The sequence below is a fragment of the Rhipicephalus sanguineus genome, chromosome 4 (genome assembly GCF_013339695.2).
Source record: "Rhipicephalus sanguineus isolate Rsan-2018 chromosome 4, BIME_Rsan_1.4, whole genome shotgun sequence".
Taxonomy (NCBI): Eukaryota; Metazoa; Arthropoda; class Arachnida; order Ixodida; family Ixodidae; genus Rhipicephalus; species Rhipicephalus sanguineus.
Window position 1 is genome coordinate 142,415,102 of NC_051179.1, and position 20,812 is coordinate 142,435,913.

Genomic DNA, 20,812 nt, shown 5'->3' on the forward strand with positions numbered 1-20,812 from the left:
CCATCTTGCCAATAGTTCGAAAAACGACAACAGACGACGCCACTCATCCACGTTTGCAGAAAGCGAGAAAATTGCGCGCGCAAGTATGGTCAGCGTCGCCTCGCGCGTGTTTTATATGTTATATGTCGCGCTAGGTGACGGAAATCGGCCGACAAAAAGCAAGGAGCACAAACGCGGACGGCGTCTTTCACCTACAATCGGGGCCAACTGTTGGCGTCGTTTCAACGACATGACGATAAGTGCCCCAGTTTGTAAGGACAAACGCTCGCTTCCTATTGCAGCCCTTGAGAAAGGACAGCGCAGCGTCTAAATACAATCGCTTGAGAACAAAAGAAAAAAAAAACACGCACACACACGCACACTGGTGCGTACAACAGCGTGCACTCACACACGCACACACACGCTCTCACCCACACGCACGCGCTACGCTCTCACTAACGCACTCACTCACATAATATAATGTGCCTCAGTGAAATAGTATTGAACAAAACATCAATCAAACGCTTCGCAGCGTTTCAGTGGAATTGCACGGCCGCTACTAAAACAATCATTTTGGTTCATTTTAGCGACCGTGCCAGTGACTTTTATAGCATCGCGCGAGCGCATGTCTTTTGTGTGTGTGTGTGGGGGGGGGGGGGGGGGGGGGCGTGCTTTTGCTTATTACAATTGGAGGAGGAAAAAATGGACAGACAGATTTCAGCAAATTATAATTCGAGAGTTATCTGCGAAATTTCATCCTCTCAAACTGCAATAAACGGTTACCAAAATAAAGTACATCTTGATGATCAGTTGAACACATGACTACCACTAATTACCGGAGTTAGAACCTCCTAGAACACATGCTTCTGCCAGCGAGACGTCTGACAATGAATGCGTTTGCGTGAGGAAGAAGACAATGATTTTTCCATGTGAGGCATGATTTTTTTTCTCTTGGGAACAGTAATAAACCAAGATGGTTTGTGCGTTGGAGGGCAAGACACCCCGTTATTTTCGTCTCTTTGTTCTCATTTGTAACCTTTCGCGACGCTGTGCAGGCGCGTTCGTGGTCGTCTCGCACGAGCGTTTACAACGATGAAAGCCAGGCGCAAGACGCGCGTAGTCACACATACTGCTGACTGAACTTCTTGTATAGCTTCCACAGCGTTGCATATATTGTATGAAACTGAGTATAGGTACATCGGCCAGCGTAGGCGTGCACACGAGGGGGCTGGGCGCCCCCCCCCCCCCTTGGGAGGGAGAGAATACAACATTTATTGGTAGAAATAAGTCGCTATTGGGGGTGGGCCTCCTAGTCCGGAAGACCATTGGCTCTTGCCGCCGCCCGGGCACGACGGTCGACCAGGGCTTGTTGCTGCACTGGGTCAGAGCTGGACAGGGTCGCCTTGGGGGCTTACATGACCGGTCATGTAGGCTTTTACAGAATCCAGTTTTTATTTATGCTTGTTCTATAAAAGCATGAATACACTTATTTGTTGTGGAAAGCTGTGGTTTTCCTTTATTTTGACTTACAGGCACCATCGACAAGTTTTCCATTTAGGTTGCCGCAAAAGTTTTTCAACAAAATGTTCGTCAGTAGCATATGTATCGGCACTATTTTGTTCATGTGGCCACTCTCACGTGCGTCTAAGTCAGGTTATTCTTCGTTGACCAGACATTGCACTGTCCGCCTTGTACTTTGCTACGAACTAGTTGTTATCCGATCATTAGTAGTAGTTCTGGCTACGCAGCAAGCCGCTTTACGACAAAGTAGCAGTGCGCAACAGCGTTATCCACTAGGTAGAGTAGTCCTCCTCAGTCGAACTGTTTCCTGACACCGTAGCGCTCATTAGTGGCAAAGACAGTGATCGTCTTATCCGAAGTGAGTGCGTCTTTTCACAAAGCACAATATAACTTTTCCAGGGTCCCGTACATTGAATATTCTGCCACGTTGACTAGAACGTTCTGCATCTTCAACAAAGTCTCGCTTCTGTCGCATCGTTGCAACTAGGATGTAATTACCTGATTGGGTACAACTTACCACTACTGGTCAGTGGAAGTTGTCGGCACAGTGCTCGACAGGCATACTTTGAAAATTCCGGCAATGACAAGCTTTCATACGTTCACCATCGTGTCCCCTTTGAAGCGGCGCTACATACGTATCATTCACACGGCATGTCAGCGTCCTTCCTTTCACAATTTCGAACCTCACAGGCACGAAAACACTCAAAGGAACGCGCAAAACACGAGCAGCTGAACCACAAAGAGATGCACATTACTAAAGACGTGCCGGGGAACACTGGTTCTAAGAACGCGTGACGAACGCGCAATCTTCCTGCATACCGAAACCATTTGCCGCTTGATGAGACCGCCCCACCTGCTGACGTGGGGCGAGTGGAAAGGGTTTATCACTAAGCCCTCCTCCTTTTACGGTTGGTGTTTGTTACGCGCGGCGACTAGACTTAGCTAGTGAAGCAAACTATGAGGCCTGGAGATATAATTCATGCCTGTTCTACCCGTTTTATTATGTTTAATTGCGCCACTTTTGGCGAACGCTTGAACTCGCATAAAGCAACTTGATGTTTCATTTCATAGATGGAGCTACCACCAAAAAACGCCTGTGAGACTTATGATTCATTGAAAATATTTTGTTTGAAGCACTGAGTGGTCAAGTTAGTGAGCACAAGTAGATAAAAGACACAATATGCATCTACTAATGTGCAATACTCGTTGGCAATTAGCGTCTAAAAGAAAAAAAAAGCGAGTTTCTACGGGACTGGTCAGCAGGAAAATTACGTAAATTCACTGCTGTCTTGCAGGTTCCCTAATAAAGATAAAGGAATTTTCTCTTCATAGAATCATAGAAAGGGCCTTGCTTCTTCATTATGTAGAAGTTCACAGTATCAGCTTGTATAGTTTTGTCGCTTCATCGGTAATGCGTGACCAAGTACAGCCATAAACTGCCGCATTGACACAATAATAATTCATCAAGTTTTCGTCAGAACACAAAGCAACTTCGCATGGAAAATAAGTGTAATGTAGTCTACGTAGCCACTAAATATTATCGTTCTGCTTTGAAAAGTAAAAAAGATATTCTCACAAAAACTTTTAATATTTTGCCCATTTTCATTGGAGCGTAAATAAATTACTAATTATTTTATGGCTAATATCTCTTCATAGAAACCTTAAATAGCACTTCTTCTAAAGGCACGGTAAATTTGGTCTTGTTATGTTGAACAGTTTCGCCGTACTGGCAGTACAACGGAGGCTTGTACAACGAAAATGCCTTTTGTTGCTCACACTATTTTCATTGCTATTAGGTAACGCTTCCGAACAGGCATTAACACCAGGTGTCATTAGAAAGCGGATATCATAAGCTTTCTGAATTATTACAATTAATATTTATTTGTCAAGCGCAGCGAGCACAGTGCATCCGCAAACAATGCGTAAAATGCGGAGGAGGGTTCGCCGGAGTGGGACCGCCACCTTAAGGCTCGCTCACACCGGCGACTAGCAACGGTCGCGCGACTAAGTTAGTCGCAAAGCGACTGCTGTGGCTCAGTCGCTCGCTGTTCGATTTTTCAGTCGCGCGACTGCAGTGGCAAACCTCTGAACCAATCAGATGCGCAGGAACAGGACATGAGCCTATTTTACGGGGCAACGGCAATACAAGCTGTATACGAGAAGACGTGAATTCTATAAGGCGACGTATATAGGTCGCACGCAGGTGTGAGCATCGGCCGCTCTGAGTCGCTTTTTGACCGCCAGTCGCAAACGGTCGCGCGACCGTTGCTAGTCGCCGGTGTGAACGAGCTGTTAGAGTTGTGCTTCGTCAAGAAAGCCTGTCCTTGTCATGGTCTTAATATCCTAATGTGACATAATGCCTATTATAAAAGTTATTGCATGCATTGATGTTGAGAGCAATGCAAGCGCCCGTTTTGTCTTGAGTTTAGCAAACTTGGCATATCTAAGGGGCGAAGCTCCTTAAAGCGGCACCCGTTCGTCCCCGTCGTAGTGCGTAACCAGCCTTAACGCTAGTACCAGATCTTGACCTCCAAGGTGGTGCCGGTGGGAGATTTCTCCTGTGCGTTGTTGAACAATAAAAAATTCGCAGCGTGCCCGTTAACTAAAAGCCGAATTCTTCTGTCTCTCATTCCCCATTAGCAGCCATTGGCATGTTCCAGTAGGAAACGTTAGTAGAAGTGTAAGTGTTAGCTAAAAGCCGACTTCTTCTGTCTCTCATTCCCATCAGTAGCCACTGTTTACCTCCAAGGGAGTGCCTGGTGAGATTTCGCCAGTGCGTGATTAAACAATAAAAATTTTGTTCAAAACGCCGTTGATTTATGAAATAAACCAATGAAAGACGCCAGATGTTTTCTAAAGGCAAAACGAAAAGACGCCAGATGTTTCTAAAGCAAAACGAAAAGACGCTAGCTGCTTAACGAAAGACGCCAGACGTTTCTCCTCTCCTACGGTCCCCCCCCCCCCCTATCCCCTATCTTGCCTCGCGGCGCAGCGGCGCCGACGCAGGCAGCGTCGCGGCAGCGTCTTGATTGAAAAAACCGAGCGCTCGCGCTGCACAACCGTCCACTGACCGCCCCGTATATATAGGCACTGGATTTTGGCCTCCAAAGTAGTGCGTGTGTGCGATTTCTCCTGTGCGTGATTAAACAATGAAAATTCACAGCGTACATGTAAAATTAAAGTGAGCTGCAAGTCGTCATAACTCTCGTCGAACCTTTAGTATAAACGCGCCCGATCTCACGTCGGTGATGATGTACTGGGCAGAATTCACGGAAGATTCACGGTTTACCGATGAACCTCCGCAGCTTCGCCCACTCATCATCATTCACTCCGTGAATATGCTGTGATTTTTTTAACGTGACAGTTTATTTCAGCAGAAGCTTTTACTTTCATACATTAGCTGTATTTCTTGCACGCTTTTATGCCGACATCTAAAGGTCATAAATAGTTTCTAAATGTAACATGGTTTACATGTGTTGCAATAGAGATCACATTTTATGCAATAAAAGAGACAGCCCTTATTCTCTTTAGGGTGAAGTCATTATGAATCTGACAGGGCGAGTAATCTGCTCACGTTGGCTAGCGTCGAAGTGTTTCTAAAGCCCATATTTCCTTGCTTTCATTATTCTGCTCCTAACACACACACCTAACACACTTGTTCTAAACATACTGGATTTTTAAAAGTGCTTTTGGTGTTTTACATGGGATATAATTATTATTCACATCACTGTAGAAGGCACTAAATAAATTTGAAAAGGGGAGATTTTTAATCATTCACAAGGATTAACTTCAAATACAGCACAGAGAATCCTACATTCTGTATATATCGATCTCATGCGAAGCAGTCAGTCTGAGCTGCCCATGCTGCATTTATTACTCCTTGAGCCAAGCGTTACTAGGTTGATTGACATCTTGTGTAAACTGTGTAGTTACCGGCATATCGGGTGCTTACCAGGCATGTCGACTGCAATGATGTGTAAGGAGTAGCCTATGATACGACAGTGTGCCAGTACTCACGTCAAAAGCACAGACGTCAGGTTTATCAAAATGAGGTTCACGCCACGGTGCGATGATATGCATATAAGTAGTGGTTGGCAAGTTCCTGGACAAACAGCGCTTCACTGTAGTTTGCCGAGTCATAATAGTACATGCTTATTTATTGCTTATTACATTGTTATAAAAGGGAATAGCCAACACTGCAAGCACACTTGACATTGCCCCGACATGACGCCTGAGTGGTCTTTTCCGAAGCACTTACAAACACTGGTGCGGCAGAGCGGTAGAGTACATGACCACCATGTGGAATTCCGGGGTTCGAATCTAGGCCGGCCACTGATGATTATTATATCAGTTCATTGAAATTTTTCCTCGCCGAGAAGCCGCTGACACCGTCAACAGGTTTTCTGGGACAATGTCTCCTTAATGCTATCGCGTTAAGATTTCCAAAGTGCATTCTTGCCGTTCAGGGTTAACATAGGCCGTTAATCACGTGGGACAGATACCGACATTCCATGGGCCGTTGTGTGCAGTTATGCAGCGCACCCGACTGAGGGAAGTATATTCATGACGTATTGAACAGGCATGTCACATTATTCATGCCATGGAGCCACGACAGCGAAGTTACGATGTCGCGCTCAACGTTGATGTTTTTCCACATGTTGCACCTATTGTTCTTGGGCAAGCTGTCACATCACGCCGGCGCCACTATGACTGGTTTTGCCACAAGCGTCTTGGTGCAGTGATGTCACAGGGAATTGTGTGACCACATCGTCATCATGAAGCAGCATCATTTTGACCGTTTCCCCCACCGCCAATTCTACACTGTACAGTGTTCTCAGACCAGCAACGTGAAGTAGTGTCAGGTGACCAAGCTGCTCATAAGCTCGCCCATTTCTTCGATGCATGGGGCCGTGGTACTACAGTTACGATGTCATGCTGGTTGTTGATGTTCTTTCAGGTTAGTCAATACGAAACACACCGTTACCATAAACACAACGTTTGCCTTGTTGTGGTGTTGTCGCCGTCCGATTGCTTGAACTGTGCTCACACTGCCTTATTTCAAATCAAGCATTTATTTTGCATAGTACAATTACAGCGTCAAGGAGATACAGAAAAGGGTCCCAAGGCCGGGAGGATGTACCGGTACACTTCGTACATGATTATTAGACTCAAATTACTTGATACCTTGATGTACAGTCAACCACAAAAGTTTGCCGACCACGCGAGCGCGTGGCCAAGAGCCTCTTTGCGACACTTCCGCTACGTCACCAGCGATCGGCAGAAGCGCTACGTTGAAGACGCATCCCTCCTTAAGTCTACGGTCTGTGCATTTTCGCACTTCACGCAAATATTGTATACCTATCTCTTTCAATGTGACGCGCTCTTTGGTAGCCAGGGCCACTTGCTCATATTTTGAGAGCAGTATATCAGTACCAGTCATCAGACAGCGTATTCATCGGGTGTTATCAGTTATATTTTTGCGTAGCCAGGCTGTATTTTTTTTCGTGAGTGCGTGAGTGAGCGGTGAGGCAGCCATAGGACACAGATGCTTAGGCAGTAGGCAGGATTTTTCCGTTCCTCCCCCATAGCTAAGTGACAGTGGCTGCCGGGATTTGATCGCCTGCGCCCAGGTTTTGCTGCGCAAAGCCCGCATCACCGTGCTGCTATAGTGGTTACATTTAGAAAAATAAGAAATAATCGGGTGCGATGACTATTTCTCTAAATTTATTCAAAAGACATTTTCAGAAGTGTCGTGAAACATAGATCTCCCAAAGATCTATTAGGAAGTGAAATGTCCGCCGTTTTCTAGCACCTTATTGATGCGTGTGGGCATCGACTCGTACAAAGATTTAATAATGTCCGGTCGACCGCGCAGGTTTTCCCATTCTTGTGCGATCGCTTGCCACGGCGTATCGGCCGTGCCGCCGCGGTTGAATCGTTTGGATGGCCGTTTCTTCGACATGCCCCAGACATTTTCTATGGGATTCAAGTCGGCGCCACATGGAGGCCACTCAAGCTGGCAAACAGCATGTTCTTCTAGCAATGACTGGGTAGACACGTGCTTTATGTACCGTGCTGCGGTCGTGTTGAAAAAAGTAGCAGCCGTCGCTGAAGGGGCCATCCAGCGGACACCGAACGAGGTGTCTGGTGATGACGTCGCAGTACCGTGACGCAGTGAAGGGCCCTTCTAGATGCACAAGGGTGCCAAGGCCATCTTTGCTGATTGCTCCCCGCACGCTCACTGAACATCGTCCACTGGATAGAATACTCTGTGTGAAATTAGGCAGATATCTGCAAGAAATAGCGTACAATTAGGTTACAGCGTCGCGTCTAAAAATGTTGAGATTCCTCTTGTGTATGAAATGTATGCTGCTAATATAGAGTTTTCAATAGAAAAAGTCCGAACATCATTAGACAGTACCGAAAGAACCACTGCCAGCTTTTAATTAGGTTGAGAGGAAGTAGTACTATGAAACAATCGGTAAATTAGTGTTTCAACACTTACCACTGCAGAAAAATCTCAGTTTTCAAAGCCTCCCTTTGCAGACTTATTTTCGTGAATTAATTGCGAATACACTTTAAATACACCTGCAGTTTAGTGGACGCCAAACCTAATTCCGTCGTTCGCAGTACGTGGAAAAAGTTGACTCGTCGCTAAAGATGACATCGCAGCAATTCTTTGTTGTCCAGTCTTTCATTGCTACAGCGAACATGAGTCGTTCTTGTAGCTGGCTGTCTGAGAGGCAGGGCTTCTGAGCTACGAAAGACTGCAGGCTATGCTCACTCAGCCTTCTTCTTACAGTCTCAGACGATACCGTGAGCGAGAGCGCTTCGCGGATGTCCTCTGCACTTTGAAAAGGATCAGGCACGATGGCGGCCGTAATCAGGCGGTCCGCTTCCTCAGTCCTTAGGCGCCCACTGCGCTCCATATCAGTGAATCTGCCGCCGTCGCGGAAAGCCTGAATAATCCTATCCACGGCAGTCCGGCTCCTGTTGGTTCTGCGGCAAATTTTCGCGCTGAGGTACTCCCTCTATAACTAAACGCACAATGTATCTTCTTTCATCTAGTGGAACACGGAGCGGCATCTTTACAAATAGGCAATCAGCACGTGGCCTGAAGAAAGTCTACTACGTTTTCAGCAACTGATACGAAGATGCGCCTATGCGTGCACGAAAACTTTCTATGCATCCGCTTTTTCTTTATTTATGATGACAGTGAAACACCTCCCCTACCATTTCTTTCAAGACGCAGAAGCAACAATACTCATTGGATCAACATGCTGCCAAGCCAAAATGTGCCAGTAAACGTCGCGTAAAAAATCGTCGCAGCGCTTTGTGAAACTTATCTACATACTGGCACACGAGTCGACAAAGGTTGCAATGATTGCTCCGATACTGCTATCAAGGCAGATATGTGGCGGTCTTACCGCAGACGGTAAGACCGCCAGGACAACGAACTAACAATGTCGTGCACGGGAATAAAAAATTGACATGCAGGCGAGTACCAAGGAGGCTCATATCCGGGAGAGCACCCCTGTCGCCGCTAGGTGGCGCGGATAGGCAGTTTGGCACGCGCTCGCGTGGTCCGCAAACTTTTGTGGTTGACTGTGCCTTTCACTTCTCCGTTTTCTCAATGGCAACATTGAATCGTAGGCCGTGGAGAAACACCATTCGTTTATGTGGAAGCTGCACTACTCCGACAACGATCCGTCACACGCTAACACGAAGCGAAAGGCAAAGGGCGTAACAGTGTCTAGGGCGACTATTCGATGTTGGCGCGGCACGCGTTCCTATATGGTATCAAGACGCCCTAAGTCTAAAGCCCCTAAATTCAGGGGCTTTAACTGCGTCGTCGCCGAATCGCTCTTTCTCGACGCTTGTTAATGTCATGACGCAGTACTGCCCTGCCTAGCCCCGTCAACCAAGAGCCCCGTGCGAGAGAGAATGTGTGAGAGATGAAAGGCGCGTTTGTGGCGCCTCGTGCACGTGCGTTAGCAGCATAGTGGGTAGAGCACCAGGCAGCTGTCGTCGCGGACCAAGAGGTCGTGGGCGCGGTTCCCGGCTACGGGACTTTTAGGGGCGAAGCTCCTTATAGCATCACCTGGTCGGTCGCTGCTCCATGCGGCGTGTCCCCGCCGTCGCGTCTCCCGTATCATTCAATAGATGGCGCTGACCCATGGAGATGCATGCAAACTCCAGTTGGGTGATGATATACTGGATGGCGCTGTCCCATAGAGATGTGTGCAATATGTGTGCAAAAGAAAAAAAAAAGAAATGAAAGAAGAAACAGGAAAAAAAGAAGAAAAAAATGAAAAAAAGCAGCGGCATCCTGCACGCTAGATGGCGTGCAGTAATCAAAGCAGCGTATCGCTTTGATTACTGCTGGGCGAAACCACTGAACGTTTCACGGTGTAACCATAATTGCTTCAGGAGCTTCACCCAAAACTCCTCATCATTCACCCGTGGATATGCTGTCATTTTTTTCTTCTAGTTCTTACTTTGTCATCTGTTAGTTTACATTTTACCAACGTCATATCCGCGATGGAAGCACGTTAGTGAAGTCTTGGTGGACCCCGGCATAAAACACTTTCGTGTTCAAAGAAGAAACACAAGACGATAGGACAAGCGTTTTTTGTGATCGTGCTTCAGCCCTCAAATATGTCTGTTAGGAAACAATAACTTGAGCACCAACATGTTCTTCTGCGCATAAATTTCAAGGCCGATAAACCCGCCCCGCACACCGTGCGCTCTCTGCACGAGTGAAAACGTTCCAGGACAGCCGAAATTTTGAACTCAAGCTGATAGGAAACCCGTAGGCCGTCTTACGTCGCTCGGAATGCCCATGAGGTGTGCTGGAGGAAGGGGTGTGTTAAATGCGTGGTTCCGGCGCACTGTACTTTGGACGGCCAGGTGTGGTCGCGCGCGATTTATGTTAAGAGCGATCAGCAGAGGACTCATCCCATCAACTGATTCCTTAGATGATGCGTTCTCACTGCTCAGTTTGCGATGAAGGTCGCTCTGCTTTTCTTTACGCCGACGTTTCCTTGAGTTACGGCAGGACGGATGCTGAGAGAGTTAGCTACTTACCTTATTCTCATAACTAAACACTAATATATAAGGTTCATCGTCGGCTCATATACGAGCATACACGCAGGCTGAGAAATATGTAGCCCACAGAAGCTCCAATCACGCGAACTTATACCACTACAGCATGTTCCAAAGAACCATTTCAACGCATATGCAGAAGATGTAATGTCATTTATACCAAGAAGATTGTTGCGAGTGCGAAAAACGACCGCTAGAAACTGCTGCACTGTGTATACGTACGTGGCTTACGCAACTCACAACGCAAGCCAGCATGGCGACAAAACAGGTAAGCCATGGATAGCGCCAGTGCATATGCAATATGGCGACCCACGTAATAATGCCACCTCTAAAAAATCAGCAGCCGGTACTCGTTCACCTGTGGTGCTTAGGCTTAGCGAGAGAATTTAGGATGCATCGTATGCTTGTCCACAACACCGCGTAATCACTCAACGAAACCATTATGCCTGATACCCTAAACTTTTTAGGGCAACGTGTGCAACATGTAGACCAAACTGCCGCATTACTGATGCTTGGACAGTACTCACCATGGATCGCTATTTTTGTCGTTCTGATTGTGCTTTTCTTAATATCAGACAGTGCGAAAGGCTAATAGAATCACGACCGTAAGCTCTTGGCCAGGAGAAATTTAAATGGAGTTTATTGCTTCATCTAGGCAGTCTAGTGTCAGGTCACAAAAATATAAAAAAGTTCATGCATTGTCTACGATTTTCATACTACCTTAACCTGCCCTGGTAGCTTAGCGAATAAGCTGCTATGCTACTAAGGTCGAGGACGCGGGTTCAGTTACCATACAAAGCGGCCAAGTTTCGATGGGGGCGAAATCCTAGCACTAGAATGTGCTAAGAATAGGTGCAGGTTGAAACACCCCGAGTGGTTAAAATTATTTTGAAGTCCCGAAATACGCTTGTCTCACAATCGTGCCGTCGTTTTGGCATGCTAATCCCCTTACTTTCATTATTTTGATGCAGATTTAGCTGCGGCTCTCCATAGCAGCATAAGTAAGCACCGACGCCTCAATTTTCTATAGAATATTTATGCCATATAATTCCACGAAAAAGGCCTTACGTTCCTGCACAGCAACAGTACACCGAGGGAGAAAAATAATGTATGTGATCGTCCCTCCGGCAAGTGCTATGCAGGATATATCGCTTCCGGTGTGACACCACGCATATCTGAACCATCTCGTTGCTCATTTATCAGAATTGCATGTCGCTACGGTGACATAGATCTGAAATAGCGGCTCTTCTTGCGGCCAAAGCATACGCGCGTACAAAAAAAAAATATGGTGCAAAATAAGCAAAAATTCGGTCTGGTGTAGTTTGAACGTGCCTGCGATGGATTTGGGTGAGATATTCTCATTTGGATGCCCTGAGCGCTTTATATTTTGTTTGTGAAATTACTTCTTTATTCTAGACGTTGCCGCTGTGCGAAATAAAACACTCAGAGCGCATATTCTGTTTGAAATTACCTATATAATACGGAATATTAATGAGAACTAACAGACAATAATGCCAAGGAAAGTATAGGGGATGGTATTAGTAGTAAATGTAATGTAAATGTGAAGAAAGAAAAGTGGACGAAAAGATAGCGTGCCGCGGGCAGGGACCGAACCTGCGACCTTCGAACAAAGCATCCGATGCTCTACCAACTGAGCTACCGCGGCGGCCATCCACCCGTCCACTTTGTGGGGTATATATGTGTATTTAAACGTGGGAGCCTCAGTCAGCGCCGCCAGTAGCCATGACGGCGAGTGTGGAACACTCTTTTTCTGCCTGTTGGCGTCACGTAGCACGTGAACTTGTTACGAGCTGGCAGCTGACCAATAATCCCTCGCATACTACCTGAAAGCATCAAGTCTGCCAGAAGAGACCCTCGCTATGAATGAAGGAAAGAAGGTGGAAATTTTAAGGGCTCGTTTTTTCTTTGTTTATACACAATATTAATGATAACTAACAGACAATAATGCCAAGGAAAGTATAGGGGATGTTTTTAGTAGTAAATATAATGTAAATGTGAAGAAACAACAGTGGACGAAAAGATAGCTTGCCGCAGGCAGGAATCGAACCTGCGACCTTCGAATAACTCGTCCGATGCTCTACCAACTGAGCCACCGTGGCGGCCATCCACACGTCCACTTTATGGGGTATGTATGTATATTTAAACGTGGGAGCGTCAGTCAGCGCCGCGAAGATAGCAGGTTCGGTCCCTGCCCGCGGCAAGCTATCTTTTCGTCCACTTTTCTTTCTTCACATTTACCTTATATTTACTACTAATAACATCCCCTATACTTTCCTTGACATTGTTGTCTGTTAGTCCTCATTAATATTGTGTATAAACAAAGAAAAAAACGAGCCCTTAATATTTCCAATACATTCCTCTATTTAATACGGATAACTTGAGCGACATCGGGAAAATTCCTGTTGTTCAAAACCAGTCATCAAGGTACAACGGTAACTAAATGGTTTTAAACTGACGCGGCGACATTTTTAACAACAGTCATTGAATTAACTCACTATTACAATTTGTTGCCCCACGAATAGATTGGCGCAGAAAATTTAGTCTATCATGCACGTGTGGCGTTAGAGGCATTTGTCGCACGCTTCAAGCCAGTTTGTTCTTCCATCGTGCTTCAGACGCTTTCTGTTTTCTTTGGTCCAAGGCGCGGGCTGAAAGCTAAGCAGGGGGGAAGGGGAGGGGGGCATGACAAAGGGGCAAGAGGCATGACAAAGGGGCAGTGTGGGTCATGCAATACATACAATTTCTATAAATAATATGATTAAAAATACAACTTGCTGTGATCAACCTAAAATGAAGTACAAAAGAAAAGATGCAGTGATATACGGCACACAATGCATGCATACTAAGATGGCAACCAAAGAACACAACTTTCAATTTACTTCGCAGTAAAAATCAAAAGTTCACTGAAAGCGGATGAAAAATGGAATACAGTATAGAATCCACGTTATGCATAATGCTGCTTAAGTTGGTCGAGTGTAAAGGTAGGTAGAAGTGAAAGCATGTCGCGGCGGCGTCCCCACCATCGGCGCCTCTGCTCGGCAAGCAGCGGCACGCTGTTCACATTGCTGGCGCGAGAATCTTGAGACCAGAGTTCACATGTGGAGGCGCGCGCACCCGCCGGCTCGCTGCCCGCTCGCGGCTTCTCCCCTACAGACGGACAGAGGTGACGCTGTTGAGGAGAACGATGTCCGGTTACTATGCCGACGCCCATGTGAGGAGGAAGAGGAGAAAAAGTAGCCGCTGATTGGTGGTTTGCTTGCGCGGCAGCCGGCGGCAGCGGCAAAAATGGCTATTTTACGGGAGATATGTTTTGACGCTCTACGGGTGAAAGAGAAAGCGCCGCCAGTGTGTTCGTACCTTAAAGTAATATATATATATATATATATATATATATATATATATATATATATATATATATATATATATATATATATATCTTGCTCAGAAAAGTGATTTAATATTATGGCCATACGCAACACAGCCTGCCTTCCCAATAGTTTGTTCTGATGAGACGGATATCTTAATATTCGAAGTATCAAGTGTTATAGCTACGCGCGTTTACGCTTAGGTTGGTCAGAGTGCGTAGATGATAAGTGACATTGTTCGCTTGATTTCGCTGCGCCTAACTTAGTTTGATATTAGAGTAATTAGAGTTTGAGAATGGAGCTTGGGGACCCAAGAAATTTGCCAGTCGTCAGGGCGCATGCACAGAACCCAAAACACTCCGTGCCCTTGCGTTCGCGTTAACCGAAGACCCAAAGATCGACAACTAGCGTGGGGCCCCAAGGCGTCTTGGGTCGCCAGCGAGACGACGCAGAGCAGCCCGCTTATTTCACCTTCGCATCGCGTGACGCCGCATGCGTTTGACCCAACGCAGCCTGCGTTTGAGCCAATTCTCAAACTCTACTGGTCCTCCGAATGCAAGAGCAGCCTACCCAACGCAGTTTGGGGACCTAGCGTCTTGGTTCCCCAATTCTCAAACACTCTATTACGCCATATTTCGTAAGTAACGGCTGAGCAGGATGATCGCGAGCGGTGTTAGCATATTGTTGGGTGTTGCCCATATTATTTTATTTTGGAGAGAAGTTGAAGTTTCAAAATGTTTGTAGAGATGGTGGTTCCCCAAATGAGAACACAGGATCTGATGTAGAACATGGAGTTATGAATCAAACATTGTTTGGTAACGGGTACAGATGTCGGTACATAAGCCCCAATGAACGAGCCGCTTTGTTCACGTACATGCTGTCCCATTACAGATGTTCATTAAATAAAACACCAAGAGTCTTAAAGTTGTAAACAACTTCAACGACTTCGCTTTCTGTCGTTCTAACAAAAAAATTTTCTTCAATTGCACTTATTTTCACTGACTATTGGCTGGCCAAAGCCTTCTCATACCGCCATATAACATTGGTAGGCTCTCTGCCTGCACAAATCAAATCCAAATACTCCTAGACTGAGAATTTGAAGGCATTTGTTTTTTCGCTAAGTGAAGGTTATTCAATAAATGCAACATCTGGTAAATTCCCTTGCTCCTCAACACACAATAAAAAGCAATGTAAGTAAATAACGTTTCACAAATAACAAAGCAACTAATTTATGCTACAAGGCCCGAGACGAGAAGAAAATACTGTGGCGAAGCAATTGGTACTGTTTAACGGTTGAGCATCATCAGCCATGGGTACTTGCCAGTACCCCGAGCGCAAATCGAGAGATGAAAAGTATTCTGCTCCTTGGAGGCTGTCAATCGCGTCGTCGATGCGCGGCAGCGGATAAACATCCTTCCGAGTGATCTTGTTGAGCCTTCGGTAGTCCACACAGAACCGCACAGAACCGTCCTTCTTGGCAACGAGAACAACAGGAGACGCCCATGGGCTGTCCGAGGGTCGAATAACGTCGCGTCGAAGCATATCGTCGACTTGCTCATTAATTACCCGACGTTCTGTGGGAGACACGCGATATGGACGTTGTCGCAGTGGTGGTTGGGCGCCAGTGTCGATGCGATGCGTAACAGCGGACGTGCGGCCGAGAGAAGTTTGCCCGACATCGAAAGAAGAACGAAATTCTTCCAACAGGCACAGAAGCTGGGAACGCTGGACGGACGTAAGGTTGTCAGCAATAGCGGGACCAAATACATCCGCGGGTGATGAATCAGACGTGGAAACGGCACTGATGGTACGGAAACTGGTGCAGTGCGAGTCATCGGGTGCGTCCAGAACTTGTGCGTCTCCGAGGGGCTCCACTCTGCCGAGACATTCCCCTCGCACCAACGTAACAATGTGCGGGGATGGGTTGGTAACAAAAATGGCGGTGCTACCCTGAGTGACTTGCACGGTCGCGAAAGGTACCAGCAATCCTTTCCTAGTGCAAACGCGGTCAGATGACGAAAGGAGTGCAATGGTGTCGCAGAGACCGGCGCAGTAAACTGGCACGGCCGTCGACGAGCTTGGGGGAACTTTGGTATCGTCTTTGACGAGGATCTTGGTGCATGCTGATGGACTGTATGCCGGCGTCAAATGTGAGAACGGTGAGAGCTCGAGGGCGGCTGGTGCGCAGTGAATTATGGCGTCGTGGCGGGAGAGAAAATCCCATCCCAGGATGACGTCGTGGGAGCATGCAGCAATTATGATGAACTCGACGTCGTACAGAACGTCCTGGATGACGACGCGAGAAGTGCATACGGCTGTAGGCCTAATACTCTGGGAGCTAGCGGTACGGAGGGACATCCCAGAAAGTGGCGTCGTCACTTTTCGGAGTAAGCGGCTAAGTTTTGCGTCCATAACAGATACGGCGGCTCCAGTGTCGATAAGGGCAGATGCGCGAACACCGTCCACAAACACGTCTATGACATTCGATGGACTTCGCTGAGGGCTTTTACAGTTCGATAGCGTCGCAGCCCTTGCCTCGTGGACTGCGACGACTAGTTTTCCTGCTCTCGTGCGACAGAACGTGGCCGCATTGGTGACAGTGAGCGACGTCGTGGAGACGGAGAGCGGCGAGTGGATGAAGCTGGGCGTGACCTCGGTGACATAGGCGGGTCGTAGAATGCACGGCTGGACTGGCTGGTGGTGGGTGACGCGACTCGAGGCGGCTGCACGCGATGGCAGTAACGTGCCACGCGACCGGCATAACCGCATGCAAAGCAGATGGGCCGATTGTCGGGTGTGCGCCATCGGTTCGCCGGGGCAGGTCCCGCCCATGTCGCAGGATGCGATTGACGGGGCGGCTGCTGAAACGACTGCATGGTGGGTTGCAGTCGGGGCCTAGGGATGACGGCAGCATACGGAGCCGGCACGCCCGCTTCGAAGGACGGAGGTCTAGCGGCGGCTTCGGCGTAGCTCAATGGAGCAGCCGCAGGGATTGCCTGGTGCGTCCTAGCGACAACTTGAGCGTAACTCTGTGGCGCAGGAGTCGGAGGTTGCTGGTGGTACTCAGGCATCACCTCGGCAATTTCCTGCTCAATTGCTCGTCGGAGTGGATGAAGAAGGGTCGTCGACGACTGTTGAACGTGCGTTGTTGGGCGAAGGCCAGGAGAGAGAACTGGCGTGCGATTTCCTCGCGCACGAATGCCTTCACTTCTGCCAGCAGCGTGGCCTGGTCAGGTATGGCCGCCAAGCCAGCAAGCTCGTCGTCGCGTGATGGAGAGCGACGGGTCATCGAACGTTGCCGGCGGAGCTCCTCGTAGCTCTGGCACAGTGCTATGACCTCGGTGACGGTGGAAGGGTTTTTGGCAAGCAACATGGTGAAGGCATCGTCGTCAATGCCCTTAATAATGTTCCGGATCTTGTCAGACTCGCACATGGTGCCGTTGGCTTTCTTACACAAGTCCAGGACGTCTTCGATATAACTGGTGAAAGATTCACCGGCCTGCTGAGCTCGTTCGCGTAAGCGCTATTCTGCTTGCAGCTTACGAACTGCAGGGCGGCCAAAAACGTTGATGACGGCGGTCTTGAAATCCGACCAAGTCGCAAAATCGGACGCGTGGTTGTTGTACCACAAGCTTGCCTACTCCCGCGAGGTAGAAGACCAAGTTGCTCAACTTGCCTGATTCGTCCCATTTGTTGGGAACGCTCACGCGCTCGTAAATTGCGAGCCAGTCCTCCACGTCGGTGCCATCGGCACCGGTGCAGTGAAGGCACCATTGTTCCTCTGACGTCGGCTGGTAACCGTTGGACCATCGTCGCCGTCGACCATCTAACGCGATACGCCGAAACCGCTGCCCTCCCAGCGGCTACAGCGCGCGATGTTGCCTCCTTCCTGCTACACCGATTCATGCTGAGTCACGGTCCACCCCAGGAGCTCCTCGGCGATCGAGGCCGTGTCTTCTTGTCGGAGGTCGTCGAAGCCATTCTCAAAGAGTGTCATGCTGTTCACCGCAAAACTACTGCTTACCATCCGCAGACGAATGGCCTAACCGAACGCTTTCACCGCACGCTCGGCGACATGCTCTCAATGTACGTCGCCGCCGATCACACAAATTGGGATGCCGTTCTGCCCTTCGTCGCCTACGCCTATAATACCGCCCGTCAAAGCACTACTGGTTTTTCACCCTTATTCCTGTTGTACGGAAGGCACCCGTCGCACACAATTGACACGATACTACCCTACAAGCCGGATCCATCTGATTGTGCGCCTATTTCTGACACAGCCAGGCTTGCTGAAGAGTGTCGCGAGCTTGCAAATTCATTTACAACGCACGAACAAGAGCGGCAGAATAGCCTTCGCGGTGGCACCACCACTTCTGAGTCTATGTTCTCCCCGGAGCGCTCGTATGGCTCTCGGTCCCTACCACTGCAAGTGGTCTCTCGTCAAAACTGCTGCCGAAATACGAAGGCTCCTACCGGGTCGTCGAGCGAACATCCCCGGTCAACTACCTGATCGAACCCATCGAACCAGCTTCGGACATTCGCCGTCGAGGGCGCGACATATTCAACGTGGAGCGCCTCAAGGCCTACTATGACCCACTCATAGTGACGAGCTGTTAGGTCGCCGGACGGCTCCCTTTTCGTACCCGGGGTAATTGTGGCGAAGCAATTTGTACTGCTTAACGGTTGCGCTCTCCAGCGGCTCCTAGTGGGTCGTCCTCTTCTAAACGCCGCTCGCGCTCGGAGCCCGTGCCTTTGCCTTGACTGTCGCCATAGCTCATTGTCGCCGAGTGCTGTCCAATAAACAGCTTAACAATGCAAATAATGAATCTTAGCTGAACCTAAATTTCGAACTAGCTCTCTAAAACACCATTATATTTATTGCATTTTCATAAATAGATTGTTAACTGTTTTTGGTTAATAAAAGGACTACACTCAACATGCAATGCATTCTGAAGTGTCAACATGCACACTTTTGAAGGCAGAACTTGTGCCCGAACAGCTCATATAATCAACAAGCAAGCAATGAATTCATGAGAGATGGCGTGCGTGAACGTAAAGTTCAAAACAAAAAATGGCTGGTCATTCTTTCATTACTTAGCATGTAACTACGTTTTCTGATAGAAAAAAATAAGGCTGCAGTTTTAAAAAAATATTTTCTTCTTATTAACTCTTCTCAAGTGACGCACAGAAGACAATCTACTTATCGCTGCTGCTTTCTCACCACTCTGCATGCTTCGGGAAAATGCCCACAGCATGCATTTACGAGGGCGCATTACGCAATCCAGAAAACTAAGCTTCCATGGCGGTGCAACAGTAACCCTCTTCGCTTCATTCACTAATAGAATATGATACCACTTTGAGGGAACTGGCAGCCTGCAGAAATCTTTTCAAAAACCTCTTGCCGTTCGCCCTTGTGTGCCGTTGTTCTCACTTTCGTACAGCAAGAGAAGTTAGGGAGCTTTTTCAGTACTTTCATCATACTGGGAAAAAATTGTCTCCTTCATGGTTTCTTTCTCGGCTTCCAAGTTTCCAGGAAATTTCACGTCACGGTTACATCGCATCACAAATGTCACGGATGAATGAGATACACTTACACTGCCGCAAAAAGCAGTTGAGGCACCGGCCCAGCATAAAAGCTTCCATTGAAGGAAGGAACAGTAGATAAAGGCGAGGCAGGAATGTTAACCAGTCTAGAAAAACCGGTATGCTACCTTAGACTGGGGAGAGGGATAGGGAAGTTTCACTGTTAGAGACAGAGAGGAGGAGGAGAGGAGAACACACAACCACACAGTCAGCCTGCTGACAGGCGCAACATCGCCATTAGTCTACAGCCGCCGGTTCGAGTCTCTTGACTAAGAATTTAGTCAACTTCGTCGCTTTCATGCAAGATGACCGCTCAGGACGACATTCTAAAATGGTTACTTTCGTCATCGATTTGAGCTGCCAAGTTACCGGTTTCACAGTTTAGCTCTCCATACGCTACATCATTTTTTGATATTTATACTGCCACTGCTGCGATTGTTGCTCTTCAGTGATTGAACATGCTTAACCGGTATTTGTTTTGCATTGCTCTTCATCCATTTTTCGCCTTATCTGCATTATGTCCGACACTTGCTTATCGTGCTAGTTTCCTGTTCCTGAAGAGGAACAAGGAGCAAGGAAGAGGAGGAAATATAAGGAGCGTTCATAGGTGTACCATTTTTGGAAGTCTGCAGGCTTGCAAGAAAAGTCATGTAAATATAATTCAGAAGCGGCAAAGTAATCGTGGATGTGCGCGACGTGTAAAAGTGTGGGACCGCGGAATAACGGCAGTGTTAATGACGCTCGTGTTCATTTAGTTGGAGCATCGATCAAACAGATACACGAGGGCTTGCCGGCTCTAATAGAAAAAGATGCCATGGAACAGTCGCTTCAGGTCATATCCCAGAAATTTGACGAATTTCAAGAAAAGGTCACGAATTAAGACACTGAAATTAAGGAGCCAAGAAAAAACGCCAGGCCTGCGCGGAAAGCGCAGCACAGTCACAGCGAAAGCTGGAAGAGCGGCATTTCTAGAGCCCGTTATAAACTCTCCTGTGGCTACTAATACAGGTACATTAGCAACGTACCCACTACGCAACAAAGCGTAATTTTTGGGAAGTTGGGAAGCACCCAGCACGACATTATTCGTTGTTCTGCGGAGAAGCGAGGTACCATACGTAAGCGATTATGTGCAGTTTGTTGATGCGGCGGTTGATGACGATGAATAATTATGGTTGCGCCCTTTGTAATGGGCTGGAAGCTTTAAACGACCCACTAGTTACGTAATGCGTGACGCCCGG

At 47.6% G+C, this 20,812-nt stretch overlaps 2 non-coding genes across 2 annotated transcripts; both read right to left on the reverse strand.

Annotated features, from left to right (window-relative positions):
* Nucleotides 1-12,198: 12,198 nt before the first annotated feature.
* On the reverse strand, nucleotides 12,199-12,271 carry Trnak-cuu (transfer RNA lysine (anticodon CUU)). The gene has a single exon. It is a non-coding gene; the product is annotated as a tRNA-Lys (tRNA).
* A 381-nt stretch (nucleotides 12,272-12,652) lies between these two features.
* On the reverse strand, nucleotides 12,653-12,725 carry Trnat-agu (transfer RNA threonine (anticodon AGU)). Its single transcript has one exon. It is a non-coding gene; the product is annotated as a tRNA-Thr (tRNA).
* Between the last annotated feature and the right edge of the window lie 8,087 nt (nucleotides 12,726-20,812).